Source organism: Dipodomys merriami, unplaced genomic scaffold (assembly GCF_024711535.1).
Source record: "Dipodomys merriami isolate MVZ:Mamm:240054 unplaced genomic scaffold, mDipMer1.0.p SCAF_6, whole genome shotgun sequence".
NCBI classification, from domain to species: domain Eukaryota; kingdom Metazoa; phylum Chordata; class Mammalia; order Rodentia; family Heteromyidae; genus Dipodomys; species Dipodomys merriami.
Window position 1 is genome coordinate 16,118,981 of NW_027206179.1, and position 23,248 is coordinate 16,142,228.

Here is a 23,248-nt window from a genome sequence, read left to right on the forward strand (position 1 = left end):
AGTTTCTAAGTTTTCAGTTGGATTCACTCTCTTCTTGGATGATTCTTTTAAGTCATGATGACCAAAATATAAAAAATAAAGAACAAAGTGAAACTGACTATTAACAAAATCAATCTTGTACATTTCCTAAAATCTAGTAGGATTTCTCGGTGCCCAGGGGGCACAGCATAGCTTCCCCTCTCGAGCTGGAGCTGCAGAAGAGGAAAGTCAGTTGGGACTGGCTTTGGGACCATTGGGACGGAAACCACTGCTTGTGATGGTAAAGCAGAGAGCATGGGGCTTTCCTGAAAGACGATTTCTGCTGGATTTCCCTGAAGCCCTAGCTTCACACTACACCCAGATATGCAGGAGATCATGAAAGCTTTCTAATACCCATTGTAAAGCAACTCATTCAAAGCGATTTCCTTGGCTTTTTTTTTCCTTTTTTTTAAATTTCTCAAAACACAGTAGTTTTCTTTCTTCTTACATAATACTTATTTTACTTAATTTTTATTACTAAAGTAAAGGTAATATATAGAAGTACACATGGTATACATTAATGTGTACCTATGTACAGTTATAGATAATGAGTACATTTCTTTTTGAACAAGGCACCCCTTCCCTTACTCTCTCCCTTTTCCCTCTCATTCTCATCCACAAGTTGAATAGCTCACTTTCAACATGGTATCCAGTGAGTACCATGGCTGCATGTGTTCACCTTTTGTCTCTCCATTTCTGTGCCCCCTTTACCCTCCCAAAGGCAGATAAATGAACAAACAAGACAAAAGGAAAAGAAAAGCAAAATAGCAACAAAGAAAAAAAAATCTTATTTCTATTTCCTGGAGATCATTTTGATAAATATTATTTTATATGACCAGATGTGCATAGCTATTACACCTCGGTGCTCCTTTCCTATGATTATGCTCCGTTGGTGTCACTCAATACAGTAGTTTTCATTATTAATTTAGTTATCAATTCATGAAATTCCTTTACTATATCTAAGACTACTATTGGTACCAAAAACTTACATGGAGATAATGTGCAGCCAAACAAAATGTCACTCTTCATAAGTATGCTTATATTTCACTCTGCTAACATCTTTCCTTGTTCCGCACAAGCCCGTGGCCAGGCAAACATACCCTGCTTAATGTATGTTGAAGTTCACTTAGGGAAGGCGTGTGGGATGCTCTTAGCCAATGGTCAGGGTGAGGAGTTCAGGAGGGTAATTGATTTGAAGAATAAATCAGCAAGTTCACACTGGAGCTGGAAAACAAAGCCTCCCTCAGTGTTTTAATAGATAGACAATCATTAATTTTACCCCAAATTACAAGCATGCTTATAATGTTTCAACAGCTGGTGATGAATGGTGGAGCAGCAATAATGGGAGGATGAGAAAACCTTGTTGATGGGAAGTTCACAGGGGTCATCACATGTATGTGGAACACAGCTGTCCCTTCTAACCTCCTGTGGAACTGGCAGACCCCAGCTCCACCTTGAACTTGCTCTTTTGGATTATAGGTACATTTTTTCTCTCTTTCTTTTTCTAACAAATTTGCTGACTAACTACTATAGAATTTCATATAAAAATGTGAACACACTTGAAATCTTATTAGGATTGTTCAAAGTCTATGTGATGATTATATCCATTTAAGTTTCTTAAGCAAACTATCTGAGTTCCTGAAGGTTTGTCTGAGTTTGCTAGCTGTTCACACCACCAATAAGAAGGGTGTGCTACTTTTTTTAGACTGACATTATCTAGACATGTACCTTCTCTGAGCCATTGGTTCTTATCCCTAAAATGTGAATAATAATCTTTACTTTGTCATGGTATTGTACTAAGTGAAGATGAAAACATATATGAAAGACTGGTTCATTAAAGACATGCAAGAACTATTCTTCTTTTCCTTTCCTTGCCATTACAAACAGAAAGAAGACTCAAATCAATTCATTTCAGTTGTAAAGTAAGTTAAGTGATATTTATATTTTATTTTTCAGTTGTATCCCCTCTTTATCTACATGCCATTCTGGACATAATTTGAAGCTCATTCTAAATAGCCCATGGCAAAGTCTAGAAGTACCTTATTATAGGTGTTTTTACAAGACTATGTATATTCATGTGTTCATGGCTTAGGATTCTTTCCCTATAACAGAGTTTGGCCTGTAGCTAATGTTTCTGATTGTGATGAACAACATTATCATGGCAATGTCCTTAGGACTATTGGTGGGAATAACTTCTATTTTCTGTGGACAGTTGAGACATTCGGAGGTAGCATATATCATAGGTACCTTTGAACCTTAAGCCACAGGGACAAAATATAGTTTCCTTGTATATTCAAAGCTACAACTGTCTTGATGAAGAAAAGCTGCTTGTCTCTCCTTTGCCAACATGGCTCTTTTATAATGTAGGTACAGAAGAGTCAATCTCTACTGATCACAATTAACTTTCCTTGTAGGTGGGTGTGAAGTTGGGAGCCAGGACTCACAGGTAATCGTAATTGCTGCCACCATGACCTTCCACAAGATATATTTCCTAGCACCAGCAGAGTCAATACACCATTTTTGAACTTTTAGAGTTGAGTCAGTTTTTAGGAGATGATACTAGTAAATAAAACAACAATGCTGCATATAGAAAAGATGCAAATGTAAGCTCTCAGCTTATTCAGAAACTGGCAGCAATAAAGGGATTGATTTTTTCCAATGCCTTGTCTTAGATGCCCTGGCACCTTGTCTCCTACTGGAGCAGTTCAGCTGGCTTAGAGCAGAAGTTTTGTCTTTAAGAAACCATTGTCTGGTTCTGGGACCCATAGTGGTGGCAATACTGCATGGTTCTCACCATACAGTTTGGCCTGCACAACCTTATTAGGGGCCTACCAGAGACTTGAGGAGTTGCTTGGATCCTTTCGCCTGATTTCTTTTCTCTTCTACTTTTTAGAAATGTTTTAAATTTAAGGACAAGAGATTTCCTGTAACAGACTTCAATTAAGATGAAGCCATTTTCATAGCACAAAACACATTTTTCACATTTGACAGATTCTAGAATACAGCCCCAATGACAGTGCATTAACTAATGATATTACTTGGGCTGCTGCATTATTTCTTAATAAATCTCATATTCCTGGGGGTGGGAATGGTGAATTTTTTTTAGCATAATACACACTCAGTAAAGACACTGAATGGATTTCTAGATCTTTTTTGGGGGAGAGATACTCCAGCAAAGAAAGCCCTGAGGTCCCTTAGTAGGTTTTCCTTTTGCTTTTCCTCTTCTTTGCCCTCTTTGCAGAACTGGAGGAAATGACCTCTTCTCCCCTTTATTCTCAACTCTTCCTTGATTGGCTTTCTTGAACTAACAAGTTTTCTCCCACAACTTCAATTTTGTTTCCAGAATCAGTTCTTACCTAGTTTTCCAAGACAGTGACACACTAATACTTGTATCTGTGACACACTAGTACTTGTCTCCATCTTCCACGCAGGTGGGGTTGTGCATTTCTGGATTTGTTTATTGGGTCATTGCTATGCTCAACTCCCTGTGGGAGTTGGACAATTTCCAGGTCTCTGCTGTAAAGAAAAGAAAAATATGTAGCCTCCATTCAGATGAATATTAATGTTAATAGGTAATCTCATGGTAAGAGAAATAACAAAGTATCATAAATATGGGGCGGAAGATGTCCTGGAAGGGCAAAGGCACATGTGTGTGAGCTAACATCTCACAGACATCCATTCCATGGGGCCCTGCCTCTGTGGAAGGAATTAGCTGTGAAACAAGAGGAAGAGCTCAGACACTCCAGGTAGACAGAACCATGCGTGCGAAAGGTCTGAACCAGCACACGGCTTGAGCAACAGAAAATATTCTTGGAGAAGGCAGGGCAGTAAGTGAGCGGTATGGAATGGAAGATGATGAGTTTATAGGACCAAGCTGGGCTCATGGGTTGCAAGTTCTGATTTTATCACATCTTCTTTCTAACTTACAATGGTTAAAACGTAAAGACAGAGACAAGACTGACATGTTCCAAACACCTTTAAAAACATGACAAAAAAAAATCTCAGTTCTAAATTGCTGGATGATGAGAGTCACTTCAAGGCAGCAGAGGGAAATGGCTTCGGATCTGGAACTGACAGGCAAACGTGGCAAGGCAAGGGACAAAGCAGAGACACGTTCTTCTGTGGAATTGATGTTTCTAGATTAGATGGAGGGAAGATGAGAAAAGAAAGTAGCCTAGCATCATCTCAATTCTCAGTGTGCACTACCAGATGTAGTACATGTCTCTCATCCCAGCTCTTGAGAAACCGAGGCGGGAGAATCGCAAAGCAAGGACAGCTTGGGTTACCCCCCCAAAAAAGAGGTGCTAGTGAGATGGGGTAGGAAGGCTGTGGGTGAAAAGACGCATTTCAGTAACAGTCAGCAGCCACCTGAGTGAGATACCAATGCAGAGACAAGGATTCTGAGCTGGAGGCAGAAGCGTGGGAGTTTGTGGCAGAGATCTGGTACCTACGGCCATGCTACAAAGGAAAGAGGTTATGCATTTGGAGTGTCTTTGCTGCGTTTGTCCACTTTCTGAGTGAAAAATACCCTCCATGGCAGGTCGGGGCAGTAGACACAGAGTCACCCGTCTCTACTGCCGAAGTTCAGCGCTCTGCCAATCCAGTCCTCCCACCCGCCTTCCCTGGGGCTGTGGCCCAGAGAGGCTGCTGGGGGAGCTGCTGCTCCTGACTGCGATCATCACTTGCCCTGGTTGTGGGGTTGATTTGTGGTGCAGCATGACAGGAAGCGACAGCGGCAGCTGAGCCCCATGCGCAGGGACAGAGGAGAATTGATACTGATATTCTGTCAGGGCAGCTCTTGACAGAATTTCGCCTGCTGGGCATCTCTGGGTGTGGGGCTGCTCCGATGGCTGAGCCTCCAATTTGGATCTTTGTCTCTTCCAACAATTTGATGAGCATCCCCGAATTATTTAAATTAATCAATTAATCTATCTGTCTGTCTTCTATCATCTATCTGTCTCTAATTCAATTGAAGTCCTTTTTTTTTGTGATTCACTACTGAGAATCTTATCTACCTACACGAGAATGAAATGTCCAAGGCAGAATCCTGAGTACACTCCACATTTCCAGCTCTTACACAGGAGAAATGGTATCAGAGCAAGCACTTGCAGGATGGTAGATGGTGTGCTGAAGGCAAAAGGCAGGAGAACAAAGCATTGCAAGGAAAACAGAATAGTCCTGCTCCAAGGCTCCGGTCACCCACTGACAAATATACACTGCAGTAAGGGTCTGATAGGTGAACCTGGCAAGCCATTGGCCAAACCTTCTCTGGTGACTCCACCGGCGAGAGGTCTACTTTCAGCTGAGGCCTTCCATCTTGTGCTCTGGGCCAGGAACTGTCCATCTGTTCTGTACGGTCAGGGACAGGGCCATTCATCCTGTAGCCTGAGCTGGTCCCTTCTAGGCGTTTCCTCCTGTTGGCCCCGCATGTCCCCTTGATGAGTTCTTGTCTCTTGACATCTCTGCTCACCTTGGTGAACCCATGGCACATGGAGAGCCACGGAGGAAGCCAACACCTCCTAGGGACAGCGTGTCCTCTCTGACTACTGCGTCCTAGCTGTGAAACGAGTCACACTGCTGCATCAGAGCAGCTCCAGGCCAGGACGTTTAATTTTTGTTTTAAAATCAAACCAACTATAATTTTGTTTATCTAAAATTAGTACATATTCATGGCAATCTGTGAACACTATAGAATGTTATTTTCTAAATAAATTAGGTATCATTTGAAATTCCATCTCCTTAAAATAACCATACTTTTGGCATGCATTATTCTAAATGTCTGCCTAGCCCCATGTAATTGTATATAAGCAGTCGTTTTAAATTCTGGGGTATCTTATACTTTCTATGAATGTTGACACTTCACATTTCAATAAATACATATTATACATATACATATCAATTCTAGTGGACATAGTATACATATATATTTTAACTCACTTGCCTAAGGTTGAACCTTGACATTTGTCCTCATTTCTTAATTTTTAAAAAACATTTTACTTAAGACTTCAATGAGCATCTTCATACAGATGTCCTTAAATAAATTTTCAAAATTTTGATTGTGCATATCAAAAAAAATCATCTACTGAACTTCCACTTTTCCTGGTATGATTTTCCCTCATTCTTAATAATACTGGTCAATATTTTTAATAGTTTTTTGACTGGGTGGGAAATACATACTATTCTATTTTTACTATTTTCCACCCACTGACTAATTTTTTTCTTTTGCAGTTATTCTCTATTTCAATTTCTCTTTTTATTTTTCTAGCAAAATAACTTTTTTTTCTGAAACTTTTCCCTCCCTCGGTGTTTAATTTTTCTTAGAAAATCACAACTATTTTTAAGATTATTTGGTAATTAATGTACATTGCACTTTCTTGTAATATAAAGTTTAAAATGCACATATTTTAAGTCTGCTGATAATTTATGCATGACTTAAGAGTTTACTAGTGTTTGTGCACAGCCAGGGTTGAATTTGACCTATTTTGTATCAGTTCTTCCCAAAACAGTGGTTTGTAACTGAGCTTTCATTCACTGAGCATCTAGGGGAGAAGTCTTCAAGTGTATCTTCTTCTCTATCCCCAGGTCACTTGAGTATAGCAATAGTTGGGAGAAATAAATCAAAGAAAAGAAAAACCACAAGGAGACATTGGAAACCTGCCACGGTGAATATGGGAAGACCTTCTCTACCAACCTAGGAGTGGGTGAAGTAGAACCTTTTCTTACATACAAAAGACATTTCCCTCAAAGTTGACTGCATTGAAGTCGATGGGGGCAAGGGGCCTGACTGCTGACACAATAACCAGCTTTCCCACTTTATACACATTATTTGACAATGACATTTCGTTGGGCACTGCTGGAGGGGTTACGTGATTTTTATAGCACTAGGAAAGGCCTATCTTTGAAGGCCCTTAGCTTAGACCAAACATGTCCGCTCTCTTCTCTGTTCTGGGTCACTGCATATGAGCTGAAGGAGACAATATCGTCAGTGTCACATGTTCTTGTCTGCCTCTGCACTGGCTTATAAAGAAGTTAGAGATCTTACAGCTGTACGAGTGATGTTGATTTTTTTTACAACCAGGAAGTATCAGTGCTATTTTTTAATATGAAGTATTTGATGAGCTATGCTTTAGCTAAGTCACTTGGCATGAATTATCTTATTCATAAATTCTCAGATAAGAAAATTGGAGATGGAAATAGGGGAATCTGGCTTCAAGTCTCCTAACAACATGCATTGAAGAATGAAGGCTTTTTAAAAGTGTTTTTCTGGCACCCAAGTCTGCATTTCCCCACACCTTTGGAAAGTACCTTTAAAACCATACAATCTTTGAAAACCCAGAAAGAAATGGTCAAGAGTGAGCCTTGCTGAATTACCTGTGTCCTTGGGGATGTGTAGCAGCTGTAGTGCAATCTGAAAATCTCAGCATCAGAAAATTCACCAGAAGCCTGACACTATTTTCTAAATACTCAAAACTCTTGGCTACAAAATAGGAAATATTTCTCTAAAGCATAACACTTCAGAAAATGTGACATGCTATGAGAAAACTGCAGAATAGCAGTCACTAGATTACCCAAGGCATGGTAAGAACAGCTAATACTGACATATAACAGGTGCTTGTGAAAATGGAGTATATACTCTCTAGGAAATTGCACTACCATAGAACATTTGGAGAATTGATATCTTTATCTGTGGCTATAGAGTACACACTTTTTGTTTCTTGTTTTAAAAAGAAAGAAAATTCTTCATTTGTAAAATGACTCATGTCTGTCTTTTCCACTCTTCATATTTCTTAGCTTTGCTATATCATGAAGACATCTGTATAGACTTCCAATCCAGATTCATTGTACATTACTGAAGATGGATAGCTTTCTTTAGGAATTGTATGGGATTTCCAGATCTTCTAGTGTCTATTATTTCTGCAGAAGTAAATAGGGAGATAAAACATTAGGCCTACCTTTAATTTTTTTCCATGATGGTATTGAGATCTTGGATAAATGTTAATTTATGTTCAAATGTAATTGGTTACAATAGCTCTACTTAACTACAGATTGCTTTGTGTCACTTTAGGTTTTGTGTCTGTGTATATTTCCATAATTAAAAACTACTAGAAAAGATGAGAAACAAACAAACAAAAAATAGAAGCAACAGGTGTTTGAATTTTAAATTGAAAATATGTAAAATAACTCAGACTGCATTTTAGCAATTATGGTACAGCCAAAATCACACATTCTAACAATGTCAAATTAGAGGGTTTGCATTAATCAGTTTTTGTTACAGATTTCCACCTAGGAATTAATTGCCAGTTTGGATAAAGCCTGATCTTGGTTAGAATCAGCTCTGGCCAAAGTGGAGAAATGTATTATTAGTAAATAATAATTAATGCAAACGAAGCTCTGTCCCTAAAGTACCATATCTACTCAGAGACAAGTCACTGAGAAGCAAAAAGATAACTTGATGCACTTGTTCCAGAGAGAACTCTCAAGTCTGGGTCACTGTCAGTAGTGACAGTGAGAAATGTCTCTAAAGCTCATTTTTTTTTTGACACCATAAGAACACTGTGAGCACCTTGAGCTGTTGGAGCACCATGACTGTCAATGAATTCGTTCCACTTCTATTCTCAACTCGGTGTTAAATCCTCACGTTTGGTCTGGATTTGATGAAGAAGGTGGATAGTAGTTTGTAAAGTTTCTTTTTATACCTTCAGCTAGAATGTACACTTCTGTAAAGTAAAAATTCCATCTGTTTATTCTGTCATCTATTGATTGTTAATTACTGTTTTCCTTTTGTAATAATAGCATAGAAAATCTCTACTATTATTCTCTTTTGAAACTTTCCTGAGTCTAGAAATTTGTCCTGAATGTAAACATTAAAAAGGAAATCGTAATGATAATTTTTTCTTCTTAAAAATTCAAATAGTGCTAGGGAAAGGTGATGGAGTATTTTTTTCTTTATTCTGTACACTTCTCTTTCTCCCTCCTTCCCTCCTTTCCTTCCTTCTTCCCTCCCTTGCTCTTATTTGTCCTTCCTACCTTCTATTTGTCCTCCCTGGTTCCTTTCCTCTCTCTCTCCCTTCCTTGCTTCCATTCATGATTTGCAAATTTTCAAGAGAGCTGAGCCAGCTCCCACCAAGTGCCTTCTCTTGGCTCATTGTTCAGTTCCCAAAGTTAGCTGACCCTCAGTTGACAGGTTGGTATAACAGTTTCAGAGGATTCTACCAGGAACAACAACTGGGAATGTGATTAGGGGAGAGTCAAAGTCCTCCCTGCCCCATGCCGGGCAGCACGGCACTGTATTTATTGATTCTTTGATCTGTCTGAGTTTGAAGTTTGAATGGAACAACAAGTACATTTATAAATCAATCCAGCTTGTTGTCTGTAGGAAGCCCGAAGCATTTCATGTCTAGCACACCAGACATATTCATCCAGGAATTTTTTAAAATCTGTCTTTAAAAAAAATTTCTCTAGAAATATTTCAAATGAAGACTTCTAAGACATTAAAAAGTCCTATGAATAATCTATGTCAATGCTGCTTTCCAAGAAATCCTCTTTTATTTAATGTTTGATCCCCATTTCAGTTTTTTTCTCCCCATCTGGCAGTTGTCACTTGGGCAGATGGCCCCCAGCTGGGAGGCAGCCTGCCTCTCTCCCTGGGCACCCCAGGCTCTGCAGAAATCGTGGAAAAGTACACGGAGTGACCCCTTGAGCTGGCCGGCAGCTCGGATACTGGCTTGTCACCACCCAAAGACTTCTGGACGAACGCATTTAGGTCCTCACCGTGCTGCATTTTTCTGACTTCATGGTACCCCGCACCGTCTTCATATAAGGTGGTGTAGCTAACATACCTACGTTGTGCAACACTCCCAATTGCCAGGGCACATTCGAAAGCAATGAGACTCACATTAATCGGGGAAGAAAGGAGAGAGAAAATACAGAAATATATTCTAAGGTCTAGATGTACTGTTATGTTTAGGGAGCGTACACTAATATTTAGAGAGTATTCTACACTCATGTATACCATCACAGATTTATGGACAGTTTTTTTCCCCTCCGGAAAACATTTAAATAAGAAAATGTTCAACATACTTGAATATTTTAATAAGATCTCTTAAAAAGATTTTATTTAAATCTTAAAAAATAAGATTTTAAAACAGTTTTTATAAGCAATGAGCTTCATGACTATTACAGATAGACAATATGTCTAGGCTTCTATGAAAAGACTCCATGTTTTTTTCTAGGTCTTTTGTGACTCTAGAGCTCTTACTGCTGGTTTTCTACAAAAAAAAAATGCCTGGCATCACAGCTGCTCTGTGAGGTGCTGCTATCATACTCATTTCTGTCAGCTGAGACCCTGCAGAGAAGATGCCTTCTTTTCTCTTCTATTAAACACGAATGTTCATGATCAGGGGAATTTAAAATAAAAATTAAAAGGCATATCAGTCATTGCTTATGTATTTGCATATTTCTTTGCATATTTCCATATGTACCTGTGACAACACACACACACACACACACACACACACACACACACACACACACACACACAGACATACAAACTGGGCTTGTTCTCATATGTTTTCAAATCCAGAACACATACAGTGTATATGTGTTTGTGTGTGTGTGTGTGTATGTGTGTGTGTGTGTGTGTGTGTGTATACTCACAATTAAATATCATTTAATTAAATGTACTCATGTCATTTTGTTTCAGAAAGTGTAATTCTGAATGGTTGCATACATTCATTCAAGTTTGTAGGTAGCTCATGTTTATTTAGATTCTGGTGTTCAACCTTTGCTCGTGACTAGAAACGAATTGTTCCTGATTTTAAAAGTTATGAATTATAGTTAGAATAAATACTTTTTAAGAAGTTACTTTTTTGGTGTATATTTGAAAGTGTAGTTCTTAGATATGAAATTTCTGGATCCCAGGATGTGCACCACTAAAAGGTAGGAAAATGTTTCAATCTTCCCATTTTTTTCCACAAAGGGCACTTTGAGCGTCAGTGGCCGGGATTTGCTCTGTGCGATTCTGTGCTGTCTGCCGCTTCACTTACTTCCAGACTCGAGCTCTGACACACGTTGTGACTGTTTGGGAGCGTCTGGGGCCTTTCTGTGTTCTTTCAGCTGTGATGTAAGTGTGCTTGGCTTATCACATTTGAGCTTGGCAGGACCCTCGGCCACTCTTGTCTGCACAGATTCAGTCCAGGATTTCCCAAGAATAGTTGCACAGATGGGAAAGTACTCATGGATAAAACAAATCCATTTTTTTTATTAGTTTTGATCATGGCTGGTGAGGTTGATTTCAGGTGCATGTTGGCCTCTCTGAACTCCAATTTCCTTGCCAATGCAGGTTGGATGAATCTTCCATAATGACATGTGTCTGTCTCCTTTACACCTGGCGCACTGCAATTTTAGACTTACTTGAGTTAGTATTTGAGTAAGGACTGACAGAGGTAGAAATTGTAGACTCCAGGGCTGGCTGAGAACTATCTGGTCTTCTATTTCATGCCACCCCTGGCACCTAACACAGTATAATAGCTGGTGTTCAGTCATGGCTGTGCTCCTATGTGAATAAATCCATGGCTCCCTGCCTTGTAAGAATTGGATGAAATGAAGGGGTTTGAAAGCACTTTAAGGAACAGAAATGACTCTGAAGCAGTGATTGTGTCTTCATCGGAGGCAGTGGTCCTTACACATCTGGTTTTGTGCATCTTCTGAAGTGGGAGACTTTGGTGACAATACAGGTACCTCACACATGCCTGGAGATTGTGATGCTGAGACCCTCCATTCTGACAGGAGGCTTTGATGCCCCACATTGCAAGCAATGCCCATGTTTGATGGATATGTGTTGAATTTGGACCACAGTTTCCATATATATATATATATATATATATATATATATACATATATATATATATATATATATATATATATATATATATACTTTTTACTTTAAAAGCTCAATGAAGACATACAAGTTACATGTAATCAAAGCTACTTGCAATGGAGAAGCTCTGGCTGGAGAAGGAAAGTAATGTTTCCAAGGTCATCCAGAAATCGGGGCTAGAAACGGTAACTTTGTCCTACTAAAAAGACTTTCTCAAGACCACAGCCTGTTCTGTCTCCTTTTATACTTGGATATAACTGATTCTTTCACAAATATGAGAAAGCCTAGCAATTGTAGCCATTCACCTACAAGATCACCTACTAGCTAATTGGTAAGTGAGCTCATTCAAGAAGCCACTGCATGTGGACGTTTCAAGTGACTTCTGCTACATTTTCTGTCCATTTTCTGCATCCTAATTGTCCCATAGGCACAAGTTCTTATCATCTTCTTTTCCCCAAAACAATATAAAACAAACTGACTTTGATCCTGTTCCAAGTATTCTATCCTTTACCCTTCTTGTTCCTTTTTGGATATTGTCTATTCTTCATGGTTTTTCACTATAAAATCCATTTTGCTCTTTCACGAAGTATTTATTGATCACCATCAATTAGCTGTGTCATCCTGAGTATCCTAAATATGAAATAAATTTGTTTCATATCTTTCATGATATTAATCTGTCATGTATATTCCTTGTTCAGGAAAGAGTCCCACAAATTAGACAAGGAATATCAGAGTGGAAGCCAGGGGAAGAGACAGGGGAAGCTGGTAATATGGATTGTAGAATGACTAGAATCCGGGTGGGCATTTCCATCAGTCATCCACTTTGGAGAACCTGCCTGGTAGTGAAGTTTTAAAGATCATGAGTGCCCATGGTAGGTGTAGCTGCAATGTTCTGTGACTTATGTGGCCGGTGTGACCTAAGAGAAATGAAGAATTATGATAGAGCTGTGGGGAGTACAACAGAGGAAAAGAGATGGAGAGGTCTGTAGAAAAGAAGTGTAGAAGAAAGACATGAAGCCCTACAGAGGATTGTCCAAGAGAGATGTGGAGAGATGATGGGTGGAGGAAGGGTAGACTGAGACTGGCCTCTCAGGAGAGCTGGTTGGTGAATTAGTGGTGGCCTCCCGCTGGTTTGCCCTAGGGAAGGGTAAGATCGAGTCAGGCAGGGCGGTAGGGTAATGAGTTTGGTCAGAGTTTATAAACATATTGCTCATGTAAATAAATGGTCAATTGTTACTTGTATACGTGCTTTTTTTTTTTTAAAAAAGGAGCAAAATCACTAGAAATCAGCAATTTTGGTTTTCTCCTTCTAGAATGTTACTTATAAAGCTGGAGTTTTCCAGTCCCAAAGCATGTTTCCTAGTATGTTTGTATCTTGCGGTACATCTCCCTAAATACTTGCTTTACTGTGAGAGCAAATTGTTCAAACATGGCATTATTTAATACAGACACCAATTTCAACCACAATGGAGATGATATCTTAGCATGAAGATAAACATGTTAGGGAAAACTTGTTTACTAAAGATTTAGATACAATGTTTAGATAAAATTGGTATAGAAATTATAGTTCTTTTTATATTTCTTGTATGTGGTTGGTAGCATGTTTCCAGCCCATGTTTTTGGTGAAATTGCATTGTAAGTATTTGTACTCAGTGTTAAGAGAACCTAAGAGGATTTTAGTCACTGTCTCAGTAATAATCTAAAGCTTAAGCGGTGTGACTTTCAATCAGTAAATGGCTCACTCAGAGCTTGGAGTGAACATCTGGTTGGATATGTCTTTGTTACTTACCTATATACTCATAAAATTTACACAATTCATAAATGAAGTGTTGTTATGAAAAACAAAAATGGCTTACACATTTTGCGATGAAGGGAATAAACAAATGACATTTTTGTAGTTACAGACTTCTTATTTGCAGTTGTTAATCTACATTTTTTTGGTATGTATATGCATGCATGTATGCATGCCAGTATTGGCCCTTGCAGTCTTGTTTAGAGATTTTTTTTGCATAAGACTATGGATCTACCACTTGAGTGGTAGTTAGTTAGTTGGAGATAATATTCTCTCAGATTGTCTGCTTGGGAGATCTTAGGACCATATGCTCAGATCTCTGTTTCCTGAGTAGCTAGATCACAGGCATAAGCTACCAATGCTTGTCTTCAATCTACAGATATTTTTAAGCGTATCCTGGTGGATAAAATAATGATAATCTGGACTGGAATAGGGGTTTCACGCCTGTAATATAAGCTACTAAGAAGGCAGAGATAGGAGGATCGTAGTCTAAGGCCAGCCTGGGTGAAAGTGTGAAAACTTGTTTGAAAAATATAGAAAAAAAGAGTTGGGAACTTGTCTCAAGAGAAAAAGTGCTTGTGTATTAAGTGTGATACCATGAATTTAAACCACAGTACCTACTAAAAAAGAAGAAGAAAGGATGAAAGGAGGAAAGCAAAAGTAGAATTCTACCAGATAGATTGAGTTTCTTAGATTCTTGAGGCCTAAAATTATGTAGAAAAGGGACTTGTGAGAAACACAGCCCTTTCTAACTCTAGATGGAACAGGCTAGGCTGGGCATATGCAGCTCTCCCTGCACAGTGTCCCCGCCCAGCTGTGGTTATTCCTGAAATTATACTGGAATGGATTCACCGAAAGGGTGTCAAATACCAAGACACCACACTTGATTTGTGCTTTGCAAAGCTTACAACTGTTACCATGTCAAGGTTGTGTTACTTGTGGTTCATTCTGACTCTCACAGAGAAACTATTATTTTTTCCTTCTTTCCATATTTTGCTTAGAAGACTTACAGCTTTGCTAGTACGTGCAGGATGTGCAGGTTTACTCATTCTTGCTATTTGTTTCTGTGAAGGCTATCAAACTGGTAGGCACTTTCCTGTATGGGGGTCATTCTGGAAATCAGTATCCTATTAAGACAATTTTTTTGGTTGTTGTTCTATGAAGTCTTCTGGACAAATTGGGTAACTTAGCATTTCATTGTAATCTACTGCATGGGTACCACCTATACATTAATGAGTTCTGAGGGTATTCTATTTTCAAGGCTGATGTTAATAAACATTTTCTATGTTGTGAAATTGTTTTCTCCACAGATCTACAACACTAACTTAGATTATAGTTAGGTAAAATTCATCTAGAAATGCTAAGGAAGGTGTGTGTTATTTCCTCAAGATTAATTTTTGTGCTCTCTACCTGCATGTATAAAATTTCAGTGAAATGATTCATAGCCAGACATTTTAGTGGCAGAATTCCCAACACTTTGGGCAAGCTGGAGACCGATCTTTGCTAGAGTTGGTCAATCTAGTCATACTTTTTCTCATTTATTGATTGCAGCCTTTGCTTCTAGCTACATTTGATCTAGAATATTCTTGAAAGGATATGACAGAGATCCAGCTACATCCTTTCCAGTTAATTTTAACCACTCCTCTAGGACTCACTACATGTAGGATGTGTTTTGCTGTTAATGAATGAATGTCTCTTGGATTTTTTTTTTCTGTCGTGTGCTAGCTTAATTGCATAAACATCCATTTTGTGTGTTGTTTCATAGGCTACTTAAATGTTAACTCATATGCATCTCAGTACCTTCTATACTATTATTTCTTTCAAAATGGCTAACTTTTATCCAACTGAAAAATTTAAATATTATCAATGTTTATAAAACAAATGATAGCACAAAGCTGATGAAAGGAATTCCTTTGATTTCTTCTGCTGCCTTTCCTTGCAGCATGCCATGGATTTCCTTCTAGGTCACTCATTATTTTATTTTATTTTGGTTATCTTTACACAGTTGTACACAGGGGTTTCATTTCCACACGTCAGTTTGTGAGTACAATGCATCTTGATTGGTACCACCTCTTTCAACATTCTTCCTCATTTCTCCATACCCATCCCTTCAATTTATGTTTTAATGTGCAAATTGTAATCTATTTCCCCATTGTTGGTTATCAGATATTTGTGGTAGACATACTTATTTCTGCTGTCATTTTACCACTCTACAAATACTCCACTAAGTATTATTACACATACCTCTTACGTTGTGTTCTTTCGTGTTGGCCAGTTTTCAAACCAGAAGCTTCAGGATCAAAGGTTGTAATATGCATTATTAATTTAGAAAGCTATTCTAGAAGGTTTTCCAAAGACGATATAATGATTCATTTATCTACCAGAAATATGTGGCAAGGCATTTTCCTTTCATCCTTGCCAGAACTGCATGATATTCTTTATCTGAATGTTGATCCTTCTGTACTTAGAACAGACATGTATGAAGCACACACTCACATCTTGGTTGACTGAATCTCTTTGGTATTTCAAAGCTGGATTTTCCTTTTGGCTTTTTAATAAGTATGAATTATATTCAGGTAGACATGTACTGTTGATTCTTATAGCTATGAATCTGGATCAACATTTTAGCTCAGATGAAGTTAGTATTTATTTATACTTTGAGTGTGTACATCTCTGATATTTTTGTTTGTTGCTCCTATGTTAATGGTTTCTCAATTGCTATTGCTTTTCCTGCCATAATCACTACTGACCTGTTTTCTGTGGACAGGATGTTTTGTCCAAAGTCAGAGGATTTAAGCCAGGAACTTGCCTATGATATTTGTAGATTCTTAAAAATGGAATGTTTCTGATTTTCTTCTCCTGTAATGCTATTTGCATCTTTCTCCATGCGCTGTGCTATTTCTTTGCAAGGCTCCTCACTCATAAAAAACCATGGGTTTCTTTCACCTCTTCTTAAAATATCCTAGTGATTCATGGTTCAGGTATATTCTATAGCAATATTAATCAAAGTACTTAAATGAGTAAAATGTTTACGACTCTGCCGTTTACAAATGAAATAAAGCCTACTTTATGAGTCATGCAGTATTGGTGTGAGGGTTCTTGCTTTCATCTCTCTGTCTCAGAGACCAAAGTTCCCAACAAGGGTTTAAAGGACTTCTCCCACGTTGTGCAGCCTGTAAATATGAGAACTGAGATTTACAGCAGGATTTTGTGATTTTAAGTCAAATGCTCCGTGACACTGTTTTGCAGACTCCTAAGTGCACCAAGAGCCTTTAAATATTTCAGTGTAAACAACATTTAATTGAACAAACAATTTTTATATCTCTTGGCCATGTGTTGTGGTTGCTGCACTTTTAGTAAAATTTGGCTTTGATTAACATAATGAAGAATTAATTAATTTAAAATATACTCATTTTTTCATGGAAGGAAAACAAAGAAAAATCTTTTAAAACATGAGGAATAACACAGAGAGGCCATACTTGTGATCTATGAAGAGCCAATACTCTTATTTATTTATTTATTTTGGTCGGTTGTGGGGCTTGGACTCTGGGCCTGAGCACTGTCCCTCAGCTCTTCAGCTCAAGGCCAGTGCTCTACCACTTGAGCTACAGCGCCACTTCCAGTTTTCTGGTGGTTTATTGGAGATAAGAGTTTCATGGACTTTCCTGCCCAGGCAGGCTTTGAACCGCGATCCTCAGATCTCAGCCTCCTGAGTAGCTAGGATTACAGGTGTGAGCCACCGGCGCCTGGCATGAAGAGCCAGTACTCTTAATTTGAGCAAAGTTCATTTTGGAACAAAATATCACTTTTAGATCAACCATAGATAGTGTCATTAAACATGTGTAGTCTTTTTTTCTCTTTCTGCATGCTTCTATATGTGTGTGCATTTGTACTTGTGCCTATGTATGCACACTTCAGTCTTATTCCTACTCCAGACAATTAGCTTTCTTCATTACATATATACACAATAATAAATTCTGCACTTGTAGATCCAGCTATCTCTGCAAGGTTACATGTTTGGAATGGAAAAGCATATTATTCATGTTTATTTCTCAGGTCCTCTAGGCTAACACCATAGCCTTAAAATGCACTTTTAAACCCATTACCCATTTACTATATCAAGCAGTTGGTTAGTGTTCTTGTTTGGCTGGGGAACATGCCATAAATACCAGGGAGATTGTGAAATCTTGAGGTTTCTATCTCAAAACTTAGTATATTGCTTTCTCAAACCTGTTTAAGGAGCCCTTGGTAACAAAGGATATCTTCTATGCTATGGTTACACGATACATATTTGGATGATAGTTCTCCATGTCTGATTTCTGAGGTCATTAAACTTCATCCAGTTGTATTTTTTATTTAAAATGTGACCCTTCTATTAATCCTACAGTATTGGTGTGAGGGTTCTAGCTTTCATTTTACTACCTCAGAGACCACAGTTCCGAACAAGGGCTTAAACGATTTCGTCCAGGTCTTACACCCAGTAAATATGAGAAGTGAGAGTTACAGCAGGGTTTCTTGATTTTAAGTCAAACATGGTCATCCAGTTTTTTAAACAAGGATGCGAACAAATCCTCAGCTCTTTACTCTTTTTATTTTGTTTTTGCTTTGCTTTCAGTGTGTTTTATCTCATCTGTACTTTGGATCTGGTTTGGAACAAACTTGCCATTTTTTGTTGTTGACCTTAACATTACTTTATTAACAGGTAGGATATTATATGTTCCTTTTGAAAATATTGGATCCATTTTGTGCAACTTAAACTTTAGTATTTGTGAATCAGTTTATTATTCACTTTCAACTTACAATAATTTGTATGCTCACCATTTTTCCCTTTTGACTTATTTTTCTGTTATAGAGATTTTTATCATGTTTTTATGCTGCTTATTTTGTTAAGAAGGATAACTTTTATTATCTTAATTGTAATAAAAAAGTAGAAAAGGCAGGCAGCAGAACATTTTGCATCTGAGCATGAATGAAGAAACTTGAAATTAATTTTTGAAATCTAACTCACCAAAAGAGGAAGAAGTGCTCGTTAGCTGCCAAATGAAAGGGGAATTGGCACAACCATAAACCAAAGTGTACTTTGATATGCATTAAAAAGAAGATAAGCAATATGACCCTCAGATAGGCATCAAATCAAAACCGTGAAGCAGGTCTGATATATGATATAAAGTATCTGAATAAGTCATTTAAAAATTGGGGAGAAATGAAATAAAAACTAAATTGGCTTTCACTTGATCACTCATTTCTGATAGCTGTATCATTATGGAGAAAATCCTTGAAGTTGGGTATGTAGAATACATAGTGATTAATGGGAATTCATTACTATACCTTCTCATTTATACTGTTTTGGTTGGCTTTTAACTGATCTGCATTTCAGACCCAGGCAGAATTTTTCAATAGAATTTGTTGCAAAAGATCCCAGTTACATTTACACGTACATACAAATGTAAGCAGGATGCCATTGAAATTTAAATAATATGTCCTAAGTAGGTTGCCACCATTGTTTTTCCTATCTTAAGACCATGTGTGATACAGAGTGCTGAGAATGTCCTCCATATCCTTATCATTGCTCATCAAACATTACTAATAATCTTTCCAGATAAATATAACCTGCAGAAAATGCTTCAAGTTAACAATCTTTGAAATAACAATTTTCTCTAAAATGTCATCATAATTTAAAGAAAGAGCTCTGTCTCTTCACATTTCCTCCCTCCAATTCCTCAACTAGTCACAGGTTTCTGAAGAGAAGGTGAATGTCTTATTTCTGCTTTTTTTCTAAAATGCCATTTTGAGACAGAAGAATTTGAAAATCAGCATGTTGACAGTGCTCATGAAAGCTAATCCAATTATATGAGAAAACAGGAAGTAAATGTCATTATCTCCAAAAATTTGCTGGTAGCTAGATAAGGGTTCTAAGGACTTGGATTTAACACACCGGATGACTATTATGTTAAATCTAACTTTTGTTTCTTAGTACCTTCCTATTAATACCAACAACTTTATCCATTATAAAATGATGATATTTTCGGTGAAATCTGAAAATCAGAGAATTAGAGAAGAGACAACTTGATGACGTCTGCAGAGGTCTTGGTTGTTTTAGAATCTCCGAGATTGTGTAATCCTTAAATTAGTCAACTAGAATGGTTTCCTTTTGCAAATATTGTTCAATCAAAATGCATCCCTAACAACCATAACTTTCAGAAAACAAAGTATGTGACTCCATAAAGAATTCTGGGACCAAAATTTATTACAGTGACCTGTGAGTACAGGCTGGCTCATTGATAATATTCATAGTTATTTTATCCCCAAGTTAATGCAGGGTAGGTACCAGAGAGTTTAGGTGTTGATAATAAAATTTATAATATTTCAGAAAAAGAAGAAAATAACAGGTAATTACAGAGTCTATTACAGGGTACAAAAGCCAACATAATCTAAACTCTCAATACTTACAGGTTCTACTGTGACTTAGTCAAAAAAGTAATGTTTCATGTTCCTAAATTTTGGAAATGCAGAAGTCCCAGAATACAAGTAAGAATAAATGCAGTTCTAAACTGAGAAGTTTAGGTAATCTAAAAGGAAAAATTAAATTGAGTGATTAGAGGCTAATAGGATAGCCCTTTTGAATTAGTCATTATAATTTACAATCCATGGTTTAATTTCAGGAAATCAAGGCACGTATTCCTTTTCACCTTTGGCATATAATATTTCTAGAATTATGCCAGTTTGTTTTTGAGAATCATTTTTACTTTTATGGAGTGATGTTGTTTAGTTCCTGCTGGGCTGACTGTCATAATAAAAGTATTTAGGATTTTGCCTGTCAAAGGCACATTTGTGAACATCCTCCCACATTCTCAGTCATTGCCTGGACCTTTTGGTTGTTTTTTTTTTTTTTAATTTTTATCCTTTCTAGACAAACAGTAAAATAGTTCTTGCATTAAAACCTTTTAAAAACCTCAAGCTTTTGAAACAAAGTCTCAGCAGGGACGTTGTTTATTTTCAGATGGAGATATTATCATGATTTACTGGACATGAAAGAGGCTCTCTGTACCTTCTTTTAGGGAATTTGTTAATGAATGCATGTATGTGAAAGTGTAGCCATGCACATGCGCACATGGTCCCTTTTCTCACTTAGAAGGAGTAAGGGAAGGAAGGGAAAGCAATAAGTAGAGAAGCATTGTGGGAGATGCTAGGCAGTCACAAGCTGGAATGGCAGTCAGGTAACTTGAATCTTTGCATTTATTTTCACCCCTCTCTCCTCACTCTAGATGGAGTTATCAGACTTGTTACCAAAGGTAAGCAATTGATTGAGTCTTCTTTTTCTCTCTGTTGTGTGATCTAGTGGTTGAAACCTTCTATAGAAAAATGTGAACTAAGGTGCAAATGCCAGTGCATGGCTGTTGGTAGTGATGACTGAAGCTCTTCCGTCAGCAACCTCAATTCGGTTTTATCCGAAATCCGTCCAACTAATACTATGCGGTGTGTCAATCTCTACATAGGAGAATTCAGGTTGTGCATAGATGAAAGTACTTCAGGAGCTTGGAATCCAGTGAGGGAGATGAAATCTGTTTATAATTTACTGCACTGCACAACAGAGCAGGGTAGGTGTTAGAAATGAGGTAAAAATGCATAGCCATGCGGTCTTAAAAGGAAATGTGGATTCCTACTCAGAAGAGGAGGATTTACAAAAGTGGACACGGGAACAGGATCTGCTGTTTGGAGGAGGAATTGTTGTTCAGGGGACAGTATGGGCAGGGAAGTAGATGGCGGAGTGTTTGGAGGTGTTCATGATGAACCCCAGAAGGCATAGATCATTCATGGAGCAGAGGGATGGGGTGGGGGTCTCAGGATGTGTAGCTGGAGACATGTTTGGAAAATGAGGTCTGTCCTTAGAGATCCTCACTCAGATCTGTGGCTGTGTTCTAAGGGCAGTAAGTAAACAGTCCATGAGGATCTTGAATAGGAGAATGGTGACAAAAGTCAAAGCTACACAATGGACCTCATTTCAGTACAAAGGATGGAGAGGGTTTAGGTGGAATCAGCTCTAAACACCCCCCCCTCACCCCAAGCATTCCACTCATCATTGGTTATTTGTACAACAAGCAATTAGTGAGAACCAATCAGCTCCGAGGTTCGTGCCCTAAGGAAGTACTGCAAATGGAATGACTTGAAATAGCAGAGACTTATTTGATCATGATTCTGAAGGCCAGAAGTCTGTTCTCAAGTTGTTGACAGAATCATGCTTTCTCCACAACCTCTCTTTTCTCTTCCATTTTCTGGCATATACATATATACATTAAACACACTCATATACAATAAAAAACATTATATGCATGTATTTCCCTTATGAGCTACAAACTAGAAAAACTATGTATTTCTCAATAAATACTAATAGAATTAATTTCCCTCTTCCAACAGCTTAAGTCTCTTTGGCTAATCTAGATCTTGAAAAATAGAAACCAGTAAATTGACTTGACATGGCAGGTTTAAACATTTGCAAGATATTCAACTAGTCTTTAAAATACAGAAGTAGTAGTATGTATTATCTTGGAATACCAAATCCTATTTTATAGCTATACTCATAAACCTATATTATTTGGAGGCAGCTAAAATATATGAAATAAAGTGATGAGTGCTATTGGTAGCAAAAATTATATACCAAGTATTTCAACCTAGATATGAAATGACATATTTTCTTCACAAGGACTATTGAGCTCAGGAGCCTTTCCTTGTTTTTCAAGACTGCAAGCAAAGACATATGATATACACACCGTACTTGTTTAATACACGTGTGGGAACATTTCCACATATTTATGTTTGTATGGTTGAATTTTTGTATTATACACAATTCTAAGACATTATTACTATACCTACTTGTACATTGCTGGTCTTGGGATTTGTTGTGTACATTTCTATTTGCGGAACATTTTGCTGCTTATTGCTTATAGAGGTGAACTGACGTTCAGTCGTTAATGTTCTCCTTTTTATTTCTAATAATCTTTTTTTAGTTAGTTGTCTTATTTCCTCTTATTTTTGATTTGGTTTGAGTAGTTCATTACTGGAGAAATTTTTAAAGTTATCATTTTTCCACACATCTCTGAATTATTCTCTTGAACAAATATTTGAATGCTTTTAAAGGCAAAGAAAACTTAAGATTATTAATAAAAGTAATTACTATCTGCACAGAACTGTGCAATCAACTGACCTTTTCTTAAGAATGTTTTCTTATTTGGCTTTCAGAATATTCATGTGGGAAAAAATCTTTGTGAAGTAAACACAAGAATTTTTAATAATCTTATTTTAGCAACAGGGGAGGTTTTGGGCCAGGGAGGTTGATTTTTATGTTCAACATTCTGCCTGAACCTTTTCTGCTTGTCTCAAATGATTGGGAGGTCAACACATCCCCTCTTGCCAAGAAATGTGCCATCCTTCTCAGGGGACACTTTCCCTTTGGTATGAAAGGGGTGGCATTTTTCCTTGTAACGTGATTGGTTGTCATTGTTTACATGTATGTAATGGTGCAGGTGTAAGGTCACTGTCTGCATCATTGTCTTGGTGATGTT

At 37.7% G+C, this 23,248-nt stretch overlaps 1 long non-coding RNA gene across 4 annotated transcripts in view; it reads left to right on the forward strand.

Moving 5' to 3' along the window:
* The window catches only part of LOC138813488 (uncharacterized), a 49,583-nt gene extending 39,169 nt beyond the window's left edge, over positions 1-10,414 (forward strand). For 2 of the 4 annotated variants that reach the window (XR_011367813.1, XR_011367816.1), the window contains 3 exons: positions 1,333-1,497; positions 6,601-6,715; positions 10,251-10,414. This is a non-coding gene — a long non-coding RNA (uncharacterized lncRNA). The remainder of the gene's footprint in view (positions 1-1,332; positions 1,498-6,600; positions 6,716-10,250) is intronic. The other 2 variants (XR_011367814.1, XR_011367815.1) reach the window with 2 other exon arrangements.
* The last annotated feature ends 12,834 nt before the right edge of the window (positions 10,415-23,248 follow it).